This window comes from Sarcophilus harrisii, chromosome 1, assembly GCF_902635505.1.
Source record: "Sarcophilus harrisii chromosome 1, mSarHar1.11, whole genome shotgun sequence".
NCBI lineage: Eukaryota > Metazoa > Chordata > Mammalia > Dasyuromorphia > Dasyuridae > Sarcophilus > Sarcophilus harrisii.
In genome coordinates, this window is record NC_045426.1 from 100,143,322 (window position 1) to 100,170,730 (window position 27,409).

Below are 27,409 nucleotides of genomic sequence, written 5' to 3' on the forward strand. Positions count from 1 at the left end.
GGCTAGCTCAATCTCTTCTGGGTGGCTCTTCAATGTAGTGATTTGAAGCAGGATGTAATCAGTATAACATCCTCTATAACAAAGAATATTTAGGAGAACTTAATCTATCTAAAGGAAATCTTTCTCCTATTTGAACTCTGACCAGGACGTCCCCCTTACCATTTCCAAACATCTTTAGTGAGTCCCTATATCCTTAATCTATGCTCCAATTAACACTGTTGATTACTTATCAAAGTTATCACCATAGTCACACATGTGGGAAAAACCTTTTTGGAAGACAGTTACCAAGGCTGCCATAATCCATATACACAAGATATTCTGGGCATGATCCTTTGATGTGCCCCAGAAAAAATGACTTTGCATTTTAATTTAACCACATGATAAGCTCTTTTAGTTTTAAGGTGCAGATTGTTTTATGAAACAAGTACCCAAGTAAAGACGATACTAAAACAGAGATAAGGGAATAGGATGAAGCCCTTTCAGACTGTAGTTCTACAAGCATATCAGACATTTGTAGTTCTACAAGCATATCAGATTTTTGTGGCCATGTCTTTCTGTGAAAAAATCAGAAAATATGGCAGAGTAGTTATAAAAAACAATGGATTTGCCTCTTGAACATGGGATACTTTAGTTCTTTTTCTCCATCCATATATTTACATGGGCAAATAAGAAAAACTGAGAAAACCACCTTGGTCTAAAGTTGGCTGCTTAAAGCTGGGATCCTGTGCTGAGTCAAGATTCTGAAGAAGAGACATTTAGGAGACTTCATCCTGGTTCTAAATGTAAAAAAAAAATTTTTTCAGAAAAAAACATAGCAATGTGCTAACCAAAGACTTCAGCTGAGCTAAAAGCTGGAGGTGCTAGACACTACCATAAATCAGTAGTGCGGCATGTCCTGAAAGAGATTGTGACCCAGGGAGTTCAGCAGAGTAGTGTGCCCAACCACGACAGACATCTGGGATGGTAAGAAGGAGCTCAGGGCCATTATGAGAAAGGCATTAGAGGCCTTCCATCCTTCTTCCCTAAGTGTAGATCCTATTACATGCAATCTCTGAATAGGTGCAGCTAGTGGTGCAGGGATGGAATACTTTGAGAAAAACTAGTCTTCGTGAGTTCAAAGCTGACCTCAGACACTTATTTGCTGTGCAATTCTGGGAAAATCATTTACCTCACTTTACTCCTCTGTAAAATGAGCTGGAGAAGGAAATGGCAGACCGCTCCAGTATCTTTGCCAAGAAAACACTAAATGGGGTCACAAAGTCAGACATGACTCAACAACAATGCCTATAGGAGAGTATTCTCTCACTTGGGGAAAAGGGGGGTTGTGGTACACTGAATAAGAACTGAATAAAAATTGGCTTTGTCAGTTAATTATAATGATGTGATAATGGAATAAGTCCCCAACATTTGCTGAGTGAGGTTTGATTCTAAGGCAGAGATGATATCTTAACCTGTTTGGGCCAATTTGAAATAGCTCATTATCTGGTTAAAGATAAAAATCATGAAAATTGACTCTGTCTTTACATATGTCTGGTTCTAAGTATAAATTTAGTTATTGCCTCATTTTGAAGGTCTATACTTTGTAAGTAAAATTGGATTAATTTTAAATAGTACAACAATACTAATATACTATGTTATATATAATACTATTAAATATTATATGTTATATATAACATATGATAAATATAATACTAATACTGTGTTATATAATACTATTATATGTATAATATATAAGACTAATTATAGTATATTATATATACTATAATATATAATATATATAATTGTATTACACTATATTATAAAAAGTTTTAGTTTCTTCAGTTTGAAGGATTAAAATAACTTCCTCTAGGATTGAATACTGATAAATGTTTGACAAAACTAAAATTCCTTGGACTTAAAACCTAGTGAAGTGTGCTGGACATACCTATGAACTGTTCATTTAATTTTTTTTTTAAACCAGTTGTGAGATTTTGGGAAAGTCATCTAATCTGTCCCTGGATTAAAAACCTAGTGAAGTGTGATGGATATACCTATGAACAGTTGTTCTTTTTTTTAAGATAGGTTCATTCTGGGTGAATCATTTAATTTGTTTGCCTCAATTTCCTCATATGTAAAATGAGAATAATAATCGCTGTTGCCTCCTAGAGTTATTGTAAGATCAAGAGAAAACATGTATAAAGCTTTTTTTTTGCTAACCTCTAAAGTCTAGCTACCACTAATAATAATCTTCTATGCCCCAATGTTGGATGGATACTGATATAACAAAGTCCGGAGAAAATGACCTCTATTATCATTATTGATTAAACTAGATCACTACAGAAATGTCAGCATACAAGGTCTGTTTCACCTATATTTGTTATTCTCCCAGTTTCTTCTACAAATGCTCTGGAAATGAAATCACTTAACTGTGCTGCATGCTAGACTCTCTGCAGACTCATTTCCCCCTCAATTTCTTTTTACTGTTTTGAGGTATAATAGTTTAAAATCTATAATCCTTCACAATGCTTTGAGTGAGAACATATTCTAAACTACTGTCATCCTTATCACGTTTCTTTGTTTGGAAAGGGTATCAAGCAAGCATAGGGACTTATATCACCCTAAGAAGTGTTATACAGATAAGTTGTTACTAGACACAGTCACTGATAAACAGCATGTATATTTTTCTAAGTGTTTCCAAAGTTACTGTGTTTTATAGAACCCTAGTGTTTTAATATAAGGTAAACAAGAATTCTGTCTAAAAATGTCAACATAACAGTTTCTTTTAAAAAATGTTCTCTAAAAATATTAAATATGAAATACTGTATGTTTGAAACGACCTACAGTACACAACAATTTTAATTGATTTAATGTTAGCTACTTTGTGCCAACACTTTCCTAATTTCCCTTTGTTCTAGAAATATGCCATACCCCTCAAAACTCTAAACAACAATTTATGGGTCCTTTAATATTATTTCAGGTGAAAAAATGTTCTATGACCAGAACAGATTTGTGGCACTATCTGAGGAAATGCTAAGTGTTATATCAAAATCAACTGGTCAAAGTATAGTTGAATGAGTTACCAGTGAGAAGGAAGTTGTTGGTGAGACACATCCTGGATCATTTCACAGAAGCTACATCAATAGCAATGACTTTGAGTTCCAGCTCTGTGACCTTTAGCTGGGTTTCCTCATGTGCACTATAAGAACTGTGGACATCTCTTAGGTCTCTATGATCCTAGATAAAAACTTAGATTCAATGGTCATGTCATGAATCAAAATTATAATTAAAGAATTCATGAGAATAAACTTTAGCTAAATAATCCATCTAAGATGATTAATCTGAACAATTCAAAATTTGATTTTTCTGGGATTTTAGAAGAATTTTAAGAAGTTACAATAGTGATAATAATAATTAAAAAGTATTTATTTTTCAAAAAAGACACTTCAAGGATTACAAATCGCTTAAAAATAACTTAAATTTGGAACTCAAAAACAAGCTTAGCAGGATGGTACTATTATTGAGTGCATTTTATAAATAAGGAAACTCAGAGGTTAAATGACTTGTCCAAGAATTTAGCTAGGAAAGCATCTGAAACTGAATTTGAACTGGGGCTTCCTTACAGATTCCAGGCCCATGCTCTCTCTTTATATACTGTCCTACTAGTTGTCTTTAATAAACTAAAAATGGCCAGGCTTCCTGGGCAAAATGAGGCGTCCCTTAAAAGAATTATATGTGGTATTGGAAGACATGCCTTCCACTAAAGTTTTCTTTGATACTTCACTTTGTGGAAGGAACCCAGATTCTCAAAAGTTATGCCAAAGTAGCCTGAGTTCTAAGAAGGTCCGCTAGGCTGGAAGCCCTTCAAACAATTACAGAGAGAGAGACTATAAGTCTCTTTTCTAAGGAACACTGCAACTTAAGTATGGAAAAGACCATTACTGGAAGGATGGGATAGATTTCTTTAGTTCCAGCAAATGTGAAGGTCATCCACTAAGTTATAGGGGAGATGCAATCTACCCATGAAATCATGAGTTCTTGAAGCATAAGGTTTCTACTAACCAAAAACCAATACTAAGTTCCATTTTAGATATAATAACTACTTTAAATATACCACTGGTCACACCAATGCTTGGTTCTTTAGTCATACTCTTCAGTTTCTTTTTTAGACTTCTCTGGAATGCCATACTAAATCCCAGTGAGTCACCCATCTCTGTTGAACATTTTTGTCCAATGTGCATCAGGATCAAATTCTCAAAACCTGCTATAAACCCTTTCTTATACTAACCATAACATGGGCCAAAGTGAAGAATTTGGTCATGTGGTCAAGTTCTATAAACAGTAGGAGTATTAATAATTTTAGTTACAAATTAGAAAAATAGTTTAGGAGAATGAAAGGAAATCTGAGAATAACCAATGACTTTTCCAAGTCTATCCCATTCCACTTTTCTTCAAGAATACCCTGACCTAATGGTCAAAGACACCTATTCCTTTGATGAAATCAAAACAATTTTTCATAATGTTAAAAAAATACAATAATACATTTTCCTAAGTCATATGAAGCAGTATTGCATATTCCAGCTATAGGGCCTTGCAGTTCAAAAAATGTCTTTGTACAAACCTCCTTTTCCATCTATCTTTTGGTAGCCCCAGGCTACCTGTCAATACCCTTTTCCTGACTTATTATTAGCCAATCTCATTCAGTTCCCCTCTCTATTTCCCTAATTCAGACATCCAGTATCTTTTGCTTCCTAACTCCTCCTATCTATCAAACCAGGAAAAGATTTGCCCTCAGTCATTCACAGTTGTTACAAAGGAGTCTCAGTCAACATATTAGAGTAACTAGGCACTTGAATTTTAGCCTTTTGGCTTGAAACATTAAAAAAAAAAGATTCCAGCTCTTTTTATTAGATAAATTTCAAGCACCAGCAAGCACATAAGGAAAAGATTTGGGGAACAGAAACAGAAGGGAGTCTAAGCTCCCATTAAATATAATATTGACCTTGAAGGTAAACCTGACTTAGTCCTTTTAAGTTGGATGAGGAAGCACCCTAATCATAACTCCTTTTACCCCATAATTCTTAGTTGAATATTTTATTTTTTCCACTAAGTACATTTAACCTCATTTTTAACTTTATTTCTTTTATTTGTCCTTGATGTTTAAGCTTATTTTCTATCAATATCCTCATTTCTAATTTATTGGAAAACATCCTTAGGCTGCCAATCCTATTTTTATCTCCTGTCCTGAAACATCTGATAATGTAGTATGTCACTGGAACACATCTTCTTCATTAATTGGCATAACTATATTCCAGAAGACTGAAAATATCTTGAAACTGTCTACTGGGGATGAGAAGCTAGGACTCAGGGAGAAGGACCTCTAACCAAACAATGTATTTTTGTAGTCACTCAAATAAATAGGTCAGCAAAGCTTATCATGGCAAAGTAGAAACTTGCCAGTCCAGATGCCTGACAACCTAGGAAGGAACTAAACGTGGATTTTTTTTTTTTTTTTTGACACTGGGTTAAGGTCACCAAGCAATTACAAAGACCCTTCACCAACTTTATTAAGGCTATAGTTTACCCTAAGGAATTCTTAAAGAAAATGTTCCTAAGGGATAGAAGTAAAGTAGCTAAGTAAGGTTTTTCTTTTTGTTGTTGCTATTTTTTCTAATTTCTAAGTTCGGGTAAGCAGAGAATTTTTTAAGCCAATAATAAAACCTTCAATATTTTTCATTCATTCAGACCCCTGTAATGTAACAGTGGGAATATAGATCCAGTGGACTCCAGAGCTGCCAATTTCACACTTGCTGTTTCCATTTTGGTCTGAACAGTGATTTTCCAATGAATTTCTCCATTGCCAAGTGTCTATGATCTTGTTAGAGCTAGTTCATCAACAGGTGGAAAAAGTGTTTATGAATGAATAGCCAGCTATCATCTTGGGTACAAGCAAGTAGACAACCCAATTTTTAAAAAATGTTTAGTAAGTAACCAGATTGGCTAATATAGAGAAAAAAAATCTCATTAATAAACATTTGCTTATTGATATATAAAACTACATAACAATTAGTTTCTAAAGTTTTATTCACAGACTCTGGACAGGATTGTAAGTTGGAAAAAATTCAGACTGAAAAACAAATTCTGTTTAGGCAGTGAACAATCTGCAAATAGTATCCAATGTGTGTAACAAATTATACTGGGAAAAATAGAGGAAACTAAAAAAATTATAAATGTAGTCCTATTCATTCCATGGACTGAACAAAATTATATTCAGTCAGTCAATACCTATTCATTACGCTGTGCATGACAATATGATACCTCATGTGAAATCAGTATATACCATTAAGAAACATTTAATTGAGTGACATTTTCCTTTAGAAAAGTTCAAAATTGGTTTCTCCAGTGCCAAAGGTTTTATAAATCCCTATTTATCAATCACTCCCCCTGAAAAATCATTTAGGAAACATAGGCTGGCCATATGAAATCGGGTTACTTCTGACAACAATCACGCGATCGGATGCTGGTTATTCATCTCATGACTTCAGATCATAAAGGAGCTTGGCCAAGTGAAGGGGAAGTCATCAGATAAAGCTTGCCTGCCCAGTTTCACCACTGATCTCACCATGCAGTACTGAAGAAAGCACTTCTTATTCAAACAGCAAAATACCCTTAGGATTTAGATTTAGATACTCCGGATTCAGAGCTGGATTGGACTTTGGAGATCATGAATCCAGTCCTTTCATTTGACAGCTGAAATCCCAGAAATTAAGTAACTTTATTTGCAAGGTCCCAGAGTGCAGTGTCTTTTCTATAATAGTAATACATGCCCAGAACTATGCTTGGTCTTATGGAGATTTAAAAAAAAATTGGGGCATATTTTTTGCTTCAATAGAGATTAAATGTGGTCATAGATCTAAATGATTCAAATAACATCTCTCTTCCCAAAAAAGGAAACATACTTATCTTTATATTTATGCATACACATATGTGTATATATGTATATAATGAATATGTAACATAATACAATATATGACATGTATATATGTATAGATAATATACATCATATTATTATATTATATATGTTTATATAATTTATATATATTCAGTGCTATGCTAAAGCCAATTTACGCCAGCCTGTGAGAGCTAATTGTAATATTTTCAGTGTGATCATTTAACATCTCACCAGAAGCCCTGGTTCTCAAAGTATAGTCTAGAGAATCCTGGGGATCTCTGAAACCCTTTTAGAGGGTCTACAAATTCAAAAATAGTTTTTATTTCCAATATAGTAAATGTCTATAAATATAATCCAGATAAATAAAAACTCTTTGGAGAGATCCTCAATAATTTTTAATAGGATAAAGATACTTAAAACAAAAGTTTGAGAACCACTGGTCTAAATTTATGAAGTGACAGAGAAATGTTTTTTTAAAAAAGCATTCCCCTGCATATTCTCTATTTGTATATGTATGTAAGTAACTATACATTAAGTAATTTGGTCTGGACCTATAAGTCCCATTTCTATATAGTGACATGATACTCTGGTGCATGAAGTTGATATGGAAGTGATTCTAAGATCTCAAAAACTACATTAGAAGAGTACAAGTTTTAGGAGATCCTATCAACTAGAAAGACCTCAACTCCAAGCTCAGATATAGATAAATCATCCATATTTATGTCATATGAAGGCCAGCCTCTAGGAGTCCCCTAGATTTTTTTTTCTAATCACAGCAACGTACTAAACTATGATGGTATATAGGCTGTTGCTATTAACATTAATGAAAGAAACATCTGCAGCAACCATGAATCTCTGAAGTATGATGAAATGACTAAATAATCTCTAAATTCTAATATATTGTGTTCTATAAGTACTGTGTCTCAGAAAGCTGATTGGGCAGCAGGGTTCAGGAGAACAACAGAGAGCCTGATGTTAGTTGGAATAAGGGGATGGACTAGATCAGCAGCAGGAATACAAAGGAAAGCAAGAACCTGGAAGCCACAGAAAAACGTTTTTAAAAGTTATTTCCATCCCTATATTCTCCATATAAGATTCAAGTCAAAAGAGCCTGAACCCCTTAATGCCCCAAATAGGATGCAGTATAAATTAATTAAATTTTAAAACATTTATCAAACTCTGTCAGTTATTCAAAGATAATATAAAATAATGATACTTTCTGATTCTAAAAAGAGAATGGTACTGATTCAGGTTCATGATGTTAGGTAGAAGATCTTGAAAAAGCTTATCAGTAGTCTTTCAGTTATGACACATGATAACCAGGAGACAGGAGACACAAAGAGACTTGAATACTCCTTCTTGATTCAGCAGTAAGTATGTTTTTTAATTAAGTATTAAACCAAATATTGTAGTCACCATTCCACAAAGTACTAATGGAGAGACATTTCCAACATCTTCCTTAATCAAGTAGACTAGGAGGAGTCCCTTTCTGCAAAGACTAAGGCATTTTCATAGTGCCAAGTTGGTAAACTTAGTCCCCTAATATATTCTCTTGCCCATAAATTATTAAAGACCTAGGACTTTTTTCGGCATTATTCTCATTTTCTCCTTAACTCTCAAGTAATCAGCTCTGAGAATGTCAGTGTTTTCAACCCCAGATATTTGAAAAAATGCTTCAGCTAACCAGGTCACGGCACTTGGATGGCTCAATGAAAACAACATATTTTGCTCTGTACCAACAATTCTGACTTTAAGACAAACATTAGTCATGGTGATCAATGGTCTTTGAGGGAAAGTATAATTGGTTCTCACTTTCACCACCAGCAGCAGTATTTCCTACTTCCCATCCTTTATTGTTCACTTTTCAATCCATGTTGTCATAAATTTATTATTTGGATAACATTTTATTATTTTTATATTGTTGCTGCTCATAACATCTCTTTGAAATAAACATGATTATCCCTTTCTATGTAGAAAACAGAAGCTGGCTTTGATCAGGTGACTTGCCCCAAATCAATAGAAGAGCAGGAAATAAAAGCTCAGCCTAATTCTAGTTTTTTTTTTTTTTTTTCTGTGACATCGGGATGCTTCTTGTTACTGTGATATCATAAATGTATGGATAGGAAGGAGGGTAAGATGACAGCTGTCTTCTCTACTTGAGGCAAAAGAGAAAAGATGAAGATTAAGAAATTCATAAGTTCTTAGTGAAAGTTCCATCCTTTTTACCTTTATGCTACCTTTTCAGCCACTGACAGTTAAATTACAAGAGAAAACAAAATTCAATAGAATGGGTCAGCAATAGTCAATTAGTTACTGAGGCTCAAAATGTTAGTTTTTCTCCCTAAACTAGTAATGACTATAATCTATGAATTTATCTAAATCCTCCTTTCATATAACTCAGTTTTAAGCCAGTACCACTTAGCCTTCCATAGTGCACAGAACACAGGAAAAACAGAATTCAAGTCCTGTCTCTGACATACACTGGCTCCCCAGGGCTCCAGGCTGTACTCTGAAACTGAAAACCAGGAGTTCCCAACAGCAAAGTATAGGTATGAAAACAAATATTTTTATAATAATAGAATTTTTATAATAATTCTCTGTGTCTGATTTATTATTGTTTGTTCTCAACGAAGTATGACTAGGAGACACACTTCATGATTACAAAAGTGATTTAGAAAAAAAATTGGAAAGCTTATTCCATACCTTTTGGAACTGCTATTTCTCACATTACCTAAACTATCCCAAATTCCCTGAATGGAATTTCCATTTCCTTTTTTGATTTCCTCGTTTCTACTCTTTATGGATGATAGAAATATAGAATCATAGATGTATACTATTCCAAGAGTCCCACAGATCAGAAGCCCAAAGGTCACAATTAATGTTATTGGAAAATATTTAATAAAATAAATAAAAATACTGTAAAACATAGATAATATTAATATGTGGTTTTCTAAATCAGCATGTGTCTCCCGGGATTCCTGTGTATGGTTTAGCTGACCCTGTTTCTATTTGAATTTGACAGCTGGTGTATTCCAATCCTCTTATTTGATAGATGAAAATTTAGTAATTTCTCTAAAGAGATATACAACTTGTCTAAGGTAACATAGGCAAGTAAACACAAAACCAAGATTTTGCATATACGTTTTTAACACTGGATCTAAGCAAAATCTGAACCTTGATCTTTAGGTTCCAAAGTGAGCACTATTTTTACTACAATATTCAGTTTACCCAGAAAATCTCTCCCTCTCCAGTCTTCTAAGCTGGCATCACAGATCCAAAGTCCCCAGGATATTTATCTGAGACCCTGAACTGAAACATGAAAGTCAGTATAGGAAAATAAGAGAGATGATGAGCCATTGTAAGTCCAATGTAACCTGGTCATAAGACAGCACAGTGTCTGGCCTATAGTGAGCACTTAATACAGAATAATAAAAAGCACTTAATAAATGTCTGGCAAGTAGCAAGCATTTAATAAATGCTAACTGATTGATTACTGTGATTATATAGAGATCATTTGGTGCAAAATTTGCTCTATGACTGTTTAGGAAACATAAGGAAAGATGAAGAGAGTGGACACATTTCTCTATCTACCAAACGTCCTTAAAAAGGGTAGCTTTAACCTTTGAAAAGTTGTCCTTCAAATAAAAAGAATGGGAAGAAGAGTCTGAATGACTGCCGTATTAAAAATTTATCTTTCCAAGCAAATTTACAGAAAATTTTGAAGAGGCACCTTTGAGTTGGAAAGAGAGAACAGGTAGGTTACAGAGTATAAGAACTCTTCCAAATGCCTTTTTTTTTTTTTAACCCAATTGTTGGCTCAAATATTTATGAATTACTGACTAAAAAAAGAAAAAAGAGCCCCGGCATCAAGTGAGAGTGAAAAGCAATCAGTGAAGAAAGAGCCTATGTCACAACTCCACAAGTATCCACACAATAGAGAGGCATTAAGACAAAGGCACCTAAAATGTTGCAAGGAGCTTCAGGAACAGATTTTTGGGAGGATAATGAATTTAAGTCTGCCTCCTAGGCTGGAGAAGCTTAGATGAATTTGGATACAAATAACTAAAGCAGTACCCAAAGAGAAAAGACCCCAGATCTAATGCTAAGGCATTATTTTAGGGATTAAGGATGCAAAAAAGGAATTAAAAAACCGTATCTGTCCTTGGGGAGTTCACTTTTTTTTTTTTTTTAATATTACACAGTGCTTAATTTGTAGTCAGAGAATCTGAGTTCTAGTCCTAAAAACCTCAGAAAGTAATTGAATGTTTCCGGGTCTCTGGTTCCTCAACATTAAAATGAGGGAGCTAATAAGAATGACCATTTATGTCACCTCTTCTAGTTCTACATTTATGATACTAATGGGATGATGACATGTACAACAAATACAAAAACAAGTTCACATGTAAATTCCTTAAATTTTATAATGGGTTAAAATTTATGTGAAAATAAATTTTAATGAACCTACATTCAAGGGAAAACATGTCCTGAAACAAACTGCTCAAATTTCTTAAAACTCATTTTTAATAGTGAGGGAAGTAGGAAGGAAGGAAGGAAAGAAAGAAAGAAGGAAGGAAAGAGGGAAGAAAGGAAGGAAGGTAGCAAGGAAAGAAGAAAGAAAAAAGAAAGGAAGCGAAAAGAAAAGAAAAAAGAACTACTCAAATCCTAACACAAATGATCTGTGTAGTAGTTAGACATACTTTTTTATCTACCTCATTTTTTTTTTTAATTTTTTTGGCCTGGGCTGAACTTTTCCTAAATTGACACTAGGATTATTTTCAAATGGCAAAAGATCTCAAAGTAGGCATTCCAGATCCATTGTATTGGATTCTTCCTCATACAGCTGTAGTTATTAAAAGTAATAAAAACAGCTGCTAATCATTTTCAGTTGGTCCATTAGTTATACTAGTGACCTTGAGCCACCACCAATTTCAAACCTTGTCTTCATGTCTTAATCAACACCCTCAGATGGAAAGGACTTTCTCTTTTAAGCAGAAAAGTGTACACTAAAGAGAGACTGTTGATCATCCTGCTTCTTTACCATCAGGGAATTTATATAATGTGGAATTTAACCTGAAAACCCCAATCTTCCTGAAAGGAAAAATCATTCCTCAGAGATTGCCCACTCTAAGGCAAGGTGAACACTGAACACATTTTTTATTTTTTCCTCCTTTCACAGAACAGAATGCAAAGATGGGTCTCATAGGACTATTTGGAAAGTGCTCATGAATGTGCTTAATCAACAATGGGAACTCATCCAGAGAAAAAAATGCCAGGAAAATATATCCTAAGCCATTTCAGATAAATCTGAGAAAACGTCACCTTCTCTCATTATAAAGGGTGTGGTGGGGGAAGAACTTGAAAAGTGATTTCATTTTCAGATGTGATTTATTAATGGGAATGAAGAAGATTTTGAGAGAGAACTCAACACCACAAAAACTTAAATGCCAAAAATAAAAGGAATGTCCTTTTCTGAAGCTTGGACCTGAAAATATTTTTTCTCTCTTATGACCATCTTAACTTCAAAAGCAGAAGCAGAAATGTCAGTGTGTATGGAACTACTTGGCTGCTTAGTATGATTAACTCTTTTCCCTGAAGGAAGAAAGAAGACAATCCATTGTGTTTCTTCTTCACTAACTCAGGAGAGGGAAAAAAATCACAATTTTAATTCCAAGGGGTGCAAAATAAATCCCTAATATCTGAAACTGGGTCCTCCCACAATACCACCTGTTGAAATCCTTCCTTTTAAGACCTGGATTAGAAGCACACCTCATCCCCTCTTCTTACATCTCAAATTCCTTGAGTCCAGAGACTATTTTGTCCTTCATCCTTGTAATCCCTAGCATCTGGCACAAGGGCCTTGAATAGGTCATTTTAATACACACTTGTTGAATGGGATTCAAACATTGGAAGTTGGATCGTTTAGTCCATTGCCCATATTTTACAGATGAGAAAACTGAGGCCTAGGGAGATTGAATTATTTGTCCAACATCACACATTGTAGTAAATGACACAATCACAACTTGAGCTAAGGTCTTCTGACTATAAAACCAACAACTCTACTTGTACCATAAACTAAAATCTTCCAAGAATGAATAAATATTATCTTTGAATCACCTGAAATTACTTTACAGGAATATCTTAAAATTCAGGAAGAGATAAACTAGTAATGACCCATTGTCTCCACAAACAAAAAGCAGAGAATTCATGGCTTGCATGCTAGGAAAATGAAATGAAATATGATTTGAAATTTACAATCCTTTCCTCTCATTCCCTTCATTGCTTAGTTATCATTTATTTTTAGTAAACTCTTTGTTTTTATTTTTTTCTCAAATAATCTGGTGCCAATCAAGAAAGGCTCATCTTATGCTGTCCATTCACTAATGAATTTTCAGCTCTACTAAGTTGCACTGAATAGGTAGGACTACTGATACCAACAAAATATGGATCCCTGAAGTCAATAACTCAGATTATGCTCGCTTTCCTAGTCGTCTCATCTAAGATCTCCTCTTCTTCCAGGGTATAATTAGGTCTCTCTCTTCACTCCTCCCTCTTGCATATCTCTCTTCCCCATTGTCATATAAGTTGAGTTATAATATCCATCAACTTCTTATCTAATTCCATTTTTTTTCTAACAAAAATATGTGTAGATTTTACTCAATACAAATGGGTTCTGAAGAAATAGAGGAGCAGATTTTAAAACTGCTCTTTTACAATTACTTTCTTCAAGGTTAGAAGTAAAAGGGAATAACCATATCCCCTCTTTGTTCTTCATTTACAAGCCAGAATTTCCTGTCCAATTTATTCCTGGATCCACTACTTATTGAATATTATCACCTAAAATATAATGATTTCTAAGTCCCATTCCTGTAAAATATAAATGGTGTTTGCTATAGAGGACAAATGCAGGGGAGAGAACTTGTCGATTTCTACAGCAAGGCTTTTGTGTTCTGACCTGAACAAGTCTGGCCACCCTGAGAAGTTCACCAACACCCTAGAGCTACTATATAATATCAAAGTTTAGTGGATCATAGTGGGTGGTTACCTGCCTCACCATCTCACCTCACCTCACCCCTGTCCCATCATTACCAGAATAAGACAGGATTACACAGCGGATCAAATATGTAGCCATAGTTACACATAAACAAGAGGCCTGGGAGCTGTGTTAAAATATCGTTTTGGACATCTGGTAGACTCTTCCAAATATAAAGAACACAGAGACAGAGTCACACAGATTTGTAAACTCAACTCCCCTCACCTCTCCCCTTATGCTTCTGTCCTCTAAGAAGAAATGTCAGTGACTATTGACTAACAAATTTGAAGAAGATTAATATTCAGAGAAGTACCAGGAAGAATCTACAATCAACAAAGAAATACTTAAAACCTTGTCTAAAACATCTTCATATTCTCTCATGGAGGATAACAGTGAATGTGACCTCAGCTCGAGATTATAAATCAAAGATCATCTATGAATACCTTTTTTTTGAGGGGGGGGATCATTTTAATTCTTTGGAGACTACACATATCCAGAAGTCATACATCACTGTAAGAGTTCTGATAATAAAAGGAGAGACTTTTGTTGCAGTCATCAGTTTAGGATCCTTGAAAGCACCAAGCAATTTCCTCAAACACAATCCTTCCAGATTTCCTCCTATAATTCAATTCTGAACCCCGTTTAGTGACCACCTGCAATGCAAGTGCAGGACAGAGATAGGAATGGATTAACCCAATCTTACAGTCCATCTAGTTGCATATTGTCATTTGACCAGGAGGCATTTTTATCCACTTTGTTTTACCCAAGTAGATGGGTTTTAAAAACCATATCTTTCATACCATTGTGGATTTTGCTGAGCTAGTTTTGTAATTTTCCAAAACTCAAATGAAATACAATATTATTCATAGAGAATAATTTTTGAAAAATAGATCATCATCAAAATGGAATAGTCTTTTTTGTCTGGAATGTATGGAAATCATGTACAAACACCTTGAGTGAATATACATCCCAATTCTGTTAAACAATCCACTGGATGTCACTACTCAACAGATTACTGAAAAAAACTAATCTAATCTTAACACATTTGGACTCTGGACACTTGCTGTACTGTTTTATGCAAGAGGATAGGAAATACATTGAAATACTTTGAAATTTTAATTCTTAAATATATCCTGTGCAAAACAGTGTATTTGGTATGAGGGAGAAATAACTGAGTTAAAACAACTTGTCCTTTAATTCATAGTCTAGTAGGGGTATAATGAGGATGTTAACAGGCTTATGTTAAAGTTAAGATTTGTATCCAGATCCTTCTGGCTTCAAGGCAGGCTCTCTCTCCACTAAACCACACTGCAATGTGTGCATGTGGAGTGTGGAGTTAGGGGGTAGGAGACAAATATAACTTCCAAATAAACAGAGCATCAGAGAGGTGACAGATAAGAACAATGTGAAGTTTTAAAAAGAAATTTCACTCCACTAGAAACCCTCAAATGCTTCTGGTTGGGAGAGGTCCCACCTCGGCCTAAATCTCATGTCCCCCCCATTTGGGGAAGAGTAGTTGGATCTGGCTCAATGGGAAATCCAAGGCTGGGGAGAATTCTTCCAGCAGGGGTCCTCAAACATTTTAAATAGGGGGCCAGTTCACTGACCCTCAGACTGTTGGAGGGCCTGATTATAGTAAAAACAAAAACTTTGTTTTGTGGGCCTTTAAATAAAGAAACTTCATAGCCCTGGGTGAAGGGTATAAACGTCCTCAGCTGCCGCATGTGGCCCGTGGCCATAGTTTGAGGAACCCTTCTGTATCTAAAGGAATTCAAGTGCTAAGTTATCATATTATATCAAAGAAGGGATTTTTTAAAAAAAGAATGGAAAAGATCATAAACAGGTTTGTGTATTTGTTATATTAATCCTCAAAAAGACATCAGAGATATTCTCAACTTGCCCTGTTTCTAGGAAATATTTGAGAACGGTCTCCATTGATTTCTTCCTCCAAACTCAGTTCCAGCATGGAACCCTGGCTTCTGCATAGCAAAGCAGAAACTATGGAAAGTATTGAAAAGATTATACGAATAATAACAACTAGCGATTACACGGGCAGTTAGATGGCAGCACAGTAGATAGAGGCTGGAGTTAGGAAGAGTCATCTTCCTAAATTCAAATCTGATTTGAGATGTTTACTAGCTGTGTGATCCTGCGCAAATCACTTAACCCTGTTTGCCTCAGTTTCCCCATCTGTAAAATGAGCAGGAGAAGGAAATGGCAAACACTCCATTATCTTAGCCAAGAAAGCCCCAAATGATTGAACAACTAAAGCATTTATATAGCACTTAGAGGTTTGCAAAGTGCTTTATATATGTTAACTCCTTTGATTTAAACAACTACTAGGTGAGGGAGACTCCATTATGATTCTCCTTTTACATATACAGAAACTGAGGTGTGGTTGAGGGATTTGCCTGGGGTCACACAGCTAGTAAAATAGATTTAAATAATAGATTTAAATATCTCTCTAACGGTTCCAGAACTGGACTTGGGGTTTGTCTAGACTAGACCACCAGAAATGAATCTTTTAGGCCACAGTCATTGTGATAGAAGCATCCACAATGACTAAGAGGATGACAACTTGCATTAGTGGAGTACCCACCCTGCTGAAAACACAAATCCTTTAACTATAACTTGTAGGCATCAAAGGCATCCGAAGCGAAAACAGAGGAAAGAGACAGATCATTTTCTAATGACCACCCCTTTCCAGTCCCATAGCTAAAGGTGGGGGAGAAAGTAGAATCCTTCCAAGAACAGAGCAAGACTCAATAGTTTCCTTGACGGGGACCAGCTCTTCTGGGCAAAGATTCAAAAGTAAGACTAGAATATCTGTGGTTGCGTGTCCAACTTTTTGGGACTTTTCCTGGCTAACAAACTGGAATGGTTTGCATTTCCTTCTCTAGATTATTATTATTTTTTAAACAGATGAGGAAACGGAGGCAAACAGTGCGACGGAGAGAGTTTGAGGTCAGATTTGAACTCAGGAAGACGAACCTCCCTAATTCCAGATGGGCTCCATTAGCCACCCAACTTTCAGCAAAGCTTGTGGGCCAACTGCGGCTCGGAGAAGGCCCACCGTGCACGAGCCCCAGTGGTGGGCACTCAGCGTGTGGCAGGGAGAATCTGCCAGCTTTGGGCTCCTTCCCTTCACTCCTACACACAGGAAGCAATGATCACCACCAGCGGCCTTGCAGTCCTACGGCAGCCTGGCTGCTAATGGTATTCTCCCTGCAAAGGGAAGGGGAAAGTTTTACAAGCTAAGTGGGGAGGCGGCAATTGCTCGATCTCACTTTTAAAAAGGGTGGGGAAGGGTGTGTTCCCCCAGTAGTGGAAGTACTAACTTCCAGTTAGGGGCCCCATTAGGCCAACCTTTTGCAAAACCAGGTGTGTGCAATTGCTTATTAAAGTTCTCACCCTGGGGCAACTGACAAGAATCATCAGTCCTGGTAGACAAGTGCTATGACCTGGAGGCATGCTGGAGCACATCCGGAATATTTTAAGCATGCCACGGAGAATGCTTTTTAAAAAGGAAGGAGAATCTTTTTTGCTTTAAACCACAGACTGGGAAGAAAAGGAATTGGGGCTAATTTGAACCTTTGTTTTGGAAGACCGTGCTATAATTTCCATACCAAAAAGGAAGCAAAGTTAGATTGAGTTTCTAGGAAGAAGCAGGGGGAAGGGAGGAGGAGGAGAAGGAGGAGGTCCCTCCAAGGATGAGCAAGTAAGTGATGGCCCTTCAAAAGGAAAGGCTTGTGCTGAGGGCAAAACTCCTCTCTGAGCTTTTTCACCTGTTTTCTGAGAGATGAGCGGGTTAACTTTCTGCGAACAAACACCCAGAATCTCTTATAAATAAACTTGGGGAGGTTCGTTTGCTCCTGGTGGTCTGATCTAGTTAGCAGTGGATGGAGTAATGGCATGCGGGTGACAGTGGAGAAGTATTTGGCTGCTGATGGGGCAGGAAATGAGATCCCTAATTATGTTTTTCTAAAGTTCAACTAAGAGAAGATAAACTGATGATTGAGCATAAGAAAAAGGAATAATAGCTGAGACTGAAAAGTCTGTAAAATGTGTAAATGTTGTTTCATTTGCTCTGTGAAGCGTGTGCTCTGCTCTTTATTTCAGAGGTGGAAACTGAGGCACGGAAAAATATGGCCACGGTTATGAGGCTCGTTAGTTTCTGGGCCAGAACTTGAAGCCAGACAGTTGATAGCTTAAGTCCAATCCTCCAAGCCCATTCTTCCTAGCCATCTCCAATAAGGCTGCTCTGCCAGCTGAACTTTATTCAATCACATCACACTCACACAGACTTTTAGGAGGGTGTGCTGTGTCTGCTTTTATGTGGCAAAGGTGATGACCTTATAAGGTTCAAGTGGGAGCCGCATGGGAAGAAAGGGGGGCAGGAAGGAACTGCCAGGGGGAAGATGCACTAGCATGGGGTGGAAACCAGTCAGCACCGAGGCTCTTGCCTCTGGAGCCAGAAGGGTCATTTAATTTCTAAACTTATCTAAAAACTCAGAACTACACTCTACTGGATGGCTTCTGATAAGTCCCTTGCACAGTCAGTAGAGAATCATAAATCCATGATCCTAAAGATCACTGGATTTGGAGATGACCTCTGCCCTCTTACCCATCTGACATCAGCTCTGGTATTTGTGTGATCTTAAGCAGGTCACTAAAGCCCAGCAATATCATTCGTAAATTGAGGAAACTGGATCCGCTGACCCCCAAGGTCCCTTGCACTATAAAATCCTGTTATGACAACTACGTATCATCAAATTGTCCATTATTACAGGCAACTTGGATCCTAAGAGAAGGCTATCCTACAGCCAAGAATTTTCAAAGCAGCAATCACATAAGCAAAAACTAGAATTCCAGAGAGCCATATGCAGCCATTCAGCAAGCAAACATTAATTGAATTACTGAATGTTACAGAAAGATGCATGAATTGGTGTTCTTAACACTAATTATTCAAATTTAATCATGAATAGAACACAGAGGTTCACTGATTAATTCAACTCAACAAATTGTTATGGGCAAGACAGGATAGTTAGGTGGCAGAATGGATATAGGCCCGGGTCTGGAATAAGAAAGACCTGAGTTTAAATGTGAATGAAGAGACTTATGACTCCAGATGAATCACATTAACCCTGTTTGCCTCAGTTTCCTCATCTGTAAAAATTAGTTGAAGAAGGAAATGGTAAAAACAAACAAAACAAACAAACAAAACTCCAGTATCTTTGCCAAGAAAACCCCACATGGAGTTACAAAGAGTCAGACACTACTGAAAATGATAAAACGATAAGAAATGTGCAAGACACAGAAGTGGAGGGGAGGAGATAAAAAAAAGATAAAATCAAAATAGTTCTGGTCCTCATGAGGCTTCTGTGTTGACAAACAAGCTAACAAAGGTGCCCAAGGTGGGTCATATAGTAAAACCCCATTATCAACCACCTCTATGTGACAAGGAACCAATTATATTTTAAGTCTCTGGTGTATACAGAGGTGAATAGTACATTTCTTTTCTTTTTCAACACTTCAGTGGCTCTGGGACCTTATTGATGTGGGTAGCACCTTCACTGGATGCAGATTACAATCTGTGCTTTTTCATCCTTGGGTAGCCTTTGCCCAAGTCCTCAGCCAGTCTTTCAGAGTGGGCAAAGTCTAGACTGTCATCTAGATTTCAACCTACATGAATATCAGAATAGCATGTTCTGCCGGTCTATTGCTCACTTTTTGTTTTTCCCTTCCCTTCCTTTTGGCCCAACAATTGGATCAGAGCTGGAGCTAACAGAGGCTATCAATGCAAACTCTTCATTTTATCACTGGACAAACTTCCTTGTTAGTTTGTAAGGAGACTAACTTCTCCAATCACACAGATCACATCAAAATTAGAATTAAAACACAGATTTATATCTCTTTGATGACACCTTTATTCCACCTTCTACATGCAGCTCATTGTAACTATGCTAGCCCAGTGGTTCTCAAAGTATGGTCTAGAGAATCCTGGGGATCTCTGAAATCCTTTTAGAGGGTCTACGAATTCAAAAATAGTTTTTATTTCCAATATGGTAAATGTCTATAAATATAATCCAGATAAACAAAAATTCTTTGGAGAGATCCTCAATAATTTTTAATAGGATAAAGATACTGAAAACAAAAGTTTAAGAACCACTGCTAAGCTAGCCTATTTATACCTTCCAATACTATTCTGTTCCCTAGAGGAGACACTGATATATAGCATCACCAGAAAGACATGGTGCTATAAAGAAAAGTTTTTGTGACAGACTGTCTTAGAATGAAAAATTTTCCCAATTTAATCAATTTCTTTCTCTAGTTCTCTTTTAAAATTTAATCTTCATTATACAAATCCTGATGCAGTCCAATTGGTTGTCCACCTAATTGCATATCATAAACAAGGCAAAAGTTCTCTCTCATCAACAAAGAAAAAAACCTCCTGATCCTCAGGAGCCACATTACAATGGATTTGTTTCCTTCTAAAGAATATTAAGAGAGTAAGATGGTGGAAAAAAGCCAGGAAGTTGCCTGAGCTCTTCCCAGTTTCCCCTGGAAACAACATTAAATCAAGCCTCTAAACAGATTCTGGAACAAAAGAACCTACAAAAAGTTGGAATGAAACAATTTTCTAGCTTGAGATAACTTAGAAGGATTTCAGGAAGGAGCTATCTCACTAGGGTAAAAGGGGAGCCCAACTCAGCACAGATGGTGTGGGGAGGAGCCAGAGGGAGAGGCTCTTAGCCACAGCATAGATTAGCCACCAAAGTCCCTCCATTCTGGCTCAGCAGCCTTGTAGAACAGCAGGCCAGCTGTGAGGCCTTCACCTCCAGATCAGCAGGCAAACTGCCAGTTTAGGAGCCCTCCAACCCAATAGGCAGGGGCAGGCTAGGCTAGCCTACTTCCCCCTTGCAGTGTGCAGGCTGCCAGTACCTAACCCAGCACAAGAAGGGGACAATGCCCTCTCCCCCTTGTCCCAGACCCAGGAGCAGAGCTCAACTTTAAAAGTCACAAAATAGGCTTAAAAATCAGTTTTAAAAAACTAGAAAGCAGTCTCTGACCATGAAAGCTTAACAGGGAACATCAAAACACAAATTCAGAAGAGAACAACAGTTCCAAAATGCTTATATACAAAGCCTCAAAGGAGATGAATTGGTCTCAAAACCAAAAAGCTTTCTTGGAGGAGCTCAAAAAAAGAGATTTTAAAAATTAAATGAGAGAGAGAGAAAAAAAAAGGAAAAAAGAAATGAAAGGTATACAAGAGAGTCAGTAGCTTTAAAAAGGAAGGATAGAAATTGAAGAAATTAATTCCTTAAAAAATGCAATTGGCCAAATGAGGGAAAAAATTTATTGAAGAAAACGATCTTTAAAAAGCAGAGTTGGACAAGTGGAAAGGAAATAGAAAAGCTAACTGAAGAAAATAATTCCTTAAAAATTAGAATTGAGAAAATAAAAGCTAATGACTCTATGTGCCTTTAAGAATCAGTCAAAAAATAACAAAAGAATGAAAAAAAAAATAGAAGAAAATGTCAAATACCGCACTGGAAAAACAACTGACCTGAGGAAAAAAGTATCCAGGAGAGAAAATAAGAATTAATGAATTACTTGAAAGCCATAATCAAAAAAAAAAAAAAAAAAAAAAGCCTGGACAGCATCTTTTGAGGAAAATTACCCTGATATCCTACAGAGACTAAAATAGTAATTGAAAGGATCCACTGATCACCTCCTAAAAGAGATCCCAAAATGAAAACTTTAAGGAATATTGTAGTCAAATTCCACAACTATCAGGTCAGGAGAAAATACTGCAAGCAGCCCCCTCCCCCCCCAAAAATTCAAATATTGTGGAATCACAATCAGAATTACATAGAACTAAGCAGTTTCAAAATTAAAGAATTGGAGGCTTGGAATATGACATTCCAAAAGGCAAAGGAGCTTGAATTGCTACCAAAAATCAACTACCCAGTAAAACTGAGCATAATATTTCAGGGAAAAAAGATGGATATTCAATGAAATAGGGGGCTTTCAAACTTTCCTGATGAAAAGACCAGAGATGAACAGAAAATATGATCTTCAAATACAAGACTCAAGAGAAGCATAAAAAAGGAAAATGGGAAAAAAGTTATTCAATAAGGTTAAACTATTTTACATCCATACACAGGAAGATGATATTTGTAGCTCTTAAGAACTGTATCTCTATTGGGAAAGTTAGAAGGAGTATACATAGACAGAGGGTGTGGGTATAAGTTGACCTTGATGAATTGATATAAAAAAGAAAATTAAGGTGTAAAAAAAAAAAAGAATTGTGATAGGAGAAGAGGAAAGGGGGAAGCAGAAGAAGGTAAATTACATCACATGAAGAGGAATAAAAGACCTATTACAATAGAAAGAAAGAAGGGAGGAGGTGAATATTATTTGACCCTTATTTTCATCTGATTTGATTCAAAAAAGGATATACACTCAGTATATCTGACTCTATAGGGAAGTAGGAGGGGAACTGGAAAAGAAAAGGGAGGCAGGGCTGATAGAAGGTAGGGTAGATTGAAGGAGGTAGTCAGAAGCAAAGCACTAGTGTGGAGGGACAGGTGAAAAGTGAGAGAAAAGTATAAATGGGGAAAAATAGGATGAAGGGAAATACAGTTAGCAATCATAACTGTGAATGTGAATGGGATAAACTCTCCCATAAAATGGAAATGGATAGCAGAGAGGAGCAAAAACCCAGAATCCTAAAATATGTTGTTTACATGAAACACATCTGAAGCAGGGTAATATGCACAGAATAAAGGTAAAAATCTGAAACAGAATATACTATGCTTCAGCTAAAGTTAAAAAAAAAAGCAGGGGTAGCAATCCTGATTTCAGACAAAGCAAAAGCAAAACATATATATATATACACATATATATATATATATATGTATATATATATAATTAAAAGAGATAAGGAAGGAAACTACATTTTGCTAAAATGTACTATTGACAATTAAGTAATATCAATACTAAACATATATACACCAAGTGATATAGCATCCAAATTGTTAGAGAAAAAGTAAATCACAAGAAGAAATATACAGCAAAACTATACTAGTGGGGAATCTCAACACCAGCCTCCAAGAACTAGATAAAGCTAACCATAAAATAAAGAAGAAAGAAGTTATGGAGGTGAATAGAAATTTAGAAAATTTAGATATGATAGATCTCTGGGGAAAATTAAGTGGAGATAGAAAGGAATATACTTTTTTTCTCAATGATATATGTCTCAAAAACTGACCACGTGTTAAGACATAAAAACCTCATAATCAAATGCAGTAAGGCAGAAATATTAAATGCATCCTTTTCAAATCATGATGCAATAAAATTACATGTAATAAAGGGCCATGAAAAAAATAGATTAAGGATAAATTGGAAATTAAATAACCTAATCCTAAGGAATGAGTGGGTCAAACAACAAATCATAGAAACAATCAATAATTTCACCAAAGAACAATAATGAGACAACATATCAGAATTTATGGGATGTAACTAAAGCAGTTCTTAGGGGAAATTTTATCTCTCTAAATGCTCACATGAATAAACTAGAGAAAGAGTAGATCAATGAATTGAGCAAATAACTTTAAAAGCTAGAAAAAGAACAAATAGAAAATTTCCAATTAAGTATCAAATTAGAAATTCTAAAAACCAAAGGTGAGATTAATAAAATTAAAAAAAAAAAAAAAAACTACTGAACTAATAAAAAAATTAAGAGCTTTTTTTTTGGGGGGGGAATCAATAAAATAGGTAAAAACCTTTTTGCTAGTTTGATTTTTTTAAGAAAGAAAGAAATCCAATTACTAATATCAAAAATGAAAAGGGAGAATTCACCACCAATGAAGAGGAAATAAGACAATAACTAGGAGATATTTTGCCCAAGTTTATGCCAATAAAGCTGACCATCTAAGTGAAATGGATGAATATATGCAAAAATATAAATTGCCTGTATTAACAAAAAATAAAATAAATATTTTAACCCCATTTTAGAAAAAAAAAAAAAAAAGGAAACTGAATAAGCCATCAATAGACTCACTAACAAAAATTTCCAGGGCATGATGGATGTACAAGTGAACTCTACCAAACATTTAATTAACAATTAATTCCAATATTACACAAAGTATAAAATAGACAAAGAAGGAATCCTACCATTTCATGATATAAATATAGTGCTAATATCTATGGACCAATTTCCCTAATAAATATTGATGCCAAATATTAAATAAAATATTAGCAAAGAGATTATGGCAATTTATCATGATAATACTACATTATGACCAGGTGGGACTAATACCAGGAATTCAGGCTGGTTGAATATTAGGAAAATGATCACCATAATGTACCATATCAATAAGAAAACTAACAGAAATCATAATATCTAAGTAGATGAAGAAAAAGCTTTTGACAAAATACAGCACCAATTTCAATTAAAAACACTAAAAAAACAGAGGAATCAAGGGAGTTTTCCTTCAAATGGTATGTACTATCTATCTAAAATCATAAATAAGCATTATATGTAATGAGGATAAGCTAGAAGCTTTCCTAACAAGATCAGAGGTGAAATAAGGATAATCACTATCACCAATATTATTTAAATATTGTATTTGAAATATTAGCATTAGTAATAAAGAAGAAAAATAAATTGAAGGAATTAGAGTAGGAAATGAGGAAACAGCTATCACTCTTTGCAAACGATATGAGGGTACACTTAGCGAATCCTAGAGAATCAACCAAACAACTACTTGAAATAATTAACAATTTTAGCAAAGTTGCAGGACATAAAAGAAAACCACATAAATCATAATCATTTCTATGTTATCAACAAAATCCAGCAACAAGAGATAGAATGAGAAATTTCATTTAAAATAACTAGACAATATACCTCTCATGACAAATCCAGGAACCATATGAATGCAATTACAAAACACTTTATGTAAATAAGGTCAAATCTAAATAATTAGAAAAACATCAATTGCTCATGGGTAGGCTGAGCTACATAAGAAAAATGGCAATTCTACTTAAATAAACTTACTATTCAAAGCCAAACCAACCAAACTCCCAAAAATTATTTTATAGAGCTAGAAAAAATAACAAAATTCATCTGAAAGAACAAAAGGTCAAGAATATCAAGGGAATTAATGAAAAAAAAAAAAGCAAAGGAAAGTAGTCTAGCTATAGCCTATCTAAAACTATATCATAAAGCAGCAATCATTTTACAAAAAACAAAAAAAATTAAAAAGTGATATGTTAGAAGCTAGGCATAGACTAATATTTCACATCCTATACCAAGATAAGACCAAAACAGGTACATGATTTAGCTATAAAGGGTGATACCAAAAAGAAAATTAGGAAAGCAAAAGTTTACCAGAGAGATTTATGGAAAAGGGAAGAATTTATGACCAAACAAGAAATAGAGAACATTCTGAAATATAAAATGAAGAATTTTAATCACATTAAATTAAAAAGATTTTACACAAACAAAATCAATGTAACCAAGTTTAGAAGGAAAGCAGAAAGCTGGGAAACAATTTTGCACTTAATATTTATGATAAGTAGCTCCTTTCTCAAATATATAATTAGCCAAAATATTATATATAATATATCATTATATATGTTTATAAATATATAAAATTTACATATTTATAAAAATATAAATGATCCAAGGATAAGAACTGGCAATTTTCAGATAAAGAAATTAAAGCTATCTATAGTCATGAAAAAAATGTTCTAAATTACTATTGATGAGAGAAATGCAAATCAAAACAATTCTGAAGTACCACCTCAACTTGTTGGATTGTTAAAATAACAGAAAAGAACAATGATAAATGTTTGAGAAGACGTGAGAAAATTGGAACACTAATGCATTGTTGGTGGAGTTCTGAACTGATCCAACCTTTGTGGAGAGCAATTTGGAACTATGCCCAAAACACTGATCCAATAATACCACTATTAATTAGATCCATATCTAAAAAAAGACCATTAAAAAAAAAAGAACTACATGAACAAAAATGTTTATAGCAGTTTTTTTTTGATGGCAAAGAATTGGAATTTGGGGATTGGTTGGAGATTGGTTGAATAATGGTTGAATAATTGTTGGATAATATAGGTATGTATGAACAATATAAGAAATGTTGAGCAGGCAGATTTCAGAAAAACTTGGAAAGATTGACATAACTGAGAGTAATACATAATAACAGCAACACTGTGTGAAAATCAACTATAAATGACCTAACTTCTCAGCAATACAATAATCCAAGATAATTCCAAAAGATTCATGATGGAAAATGCTCTCCACAACCAGAAAAAGAATTATGGAATCTAAATGCAGATTGAAACATATTATTATCACTTTGTTTTTTGGTTTTTCTTTTCCTGTGTTTCTTTTCCTTTTGTTCTGATTCTTCTTTCATAACATGGCTAATGTGGAAATATGTTAAACATGATTGTATTGTAGAACCTAAATCCAATTTCTTGCTATTTTAAGGAGGGGGGAGAAAAAAGAGAGAACTCAAAATCTTATGAAAATAAATGCTGAAAACTTTCTTTCCATTTAAAATAAAATATATTAAACAAGGGGGAAAATTAAAATATCTCTAAAAATTATGCAGAAGTCACTTTAGAAAAATCAGTTAAGAATCATTCAGATACTCTGTCAATCCAATTCAATCCAAATACTTATGGAGCCCCCATAATTTACAAGGCACATTGCCAGGCTTTTTCTGGTGGTTCTTCCAAGCACCCTCCTCAAACTGAAATTACTTAAGAGTGTCATTTTCAGTCTCCTGACTTGAGTACTTCATTGTATGGTTAAATAAATCCAAGGAACCTGTGCCAGGAGGAAGTTCTACTCAATGCTGAGTGAGATTATGCCAGGATAGTTCTAAATCGATGATTTCTGACTATAGATAAAATTTCTGGTTACTACCTTTGTTCACAAATTCCCCATCTCCCTCCTTCTTTTGTCTTGGTCTGGTCCTTGGGAGCTGACCTAGCTGTGTACTTGTTGATCATGAATTCAAATGTGCTCACGGGCTATGTCTGGATCCTCAAGAAAGCACTCTGGCAATTTATTTTTAAAACCAGGATCCAGTATCATTGCCAACATGTAATGGCTTGAATCCTGAAGGCTGGATACCCTTGAGCCATTATCAACTTTCAAAATAGGCAGCACATTCACAGAACAGAACACGAATAGAGTTGTTTCATATTTTAAAGTCATTGTGGAATTTACATAAATATATTTGCACCAAGAGAAGAAAAACAAGCAGGGAAAGAGATTGAGTAAAGTAAATTAGCCAACAATGATCATTTTGCCCCATATTTTAAAAATAGAATTAATAATGTCCAAGTGAGTAATCTCGTGGACGTTGTACAAAGAACCACATCTAACAATTTTAAAAATATGTATAAAGATGGTATAA

General features: G+C 35.2%; 1 protein-coding gene across 2 annotated transcripts in view; it reads right to left on the reverse strand.

Annotated features, from left to right (window-relative positions):
* The window catches only part of ZNF462 (zinc finger protein 462), a 154,071-nt gene that overhangs the window by 100,705 nt on the left and 25,957 nt on the right, over window positions 1-27,409 (reverse strand). The window lies entirely within an intron of this gene.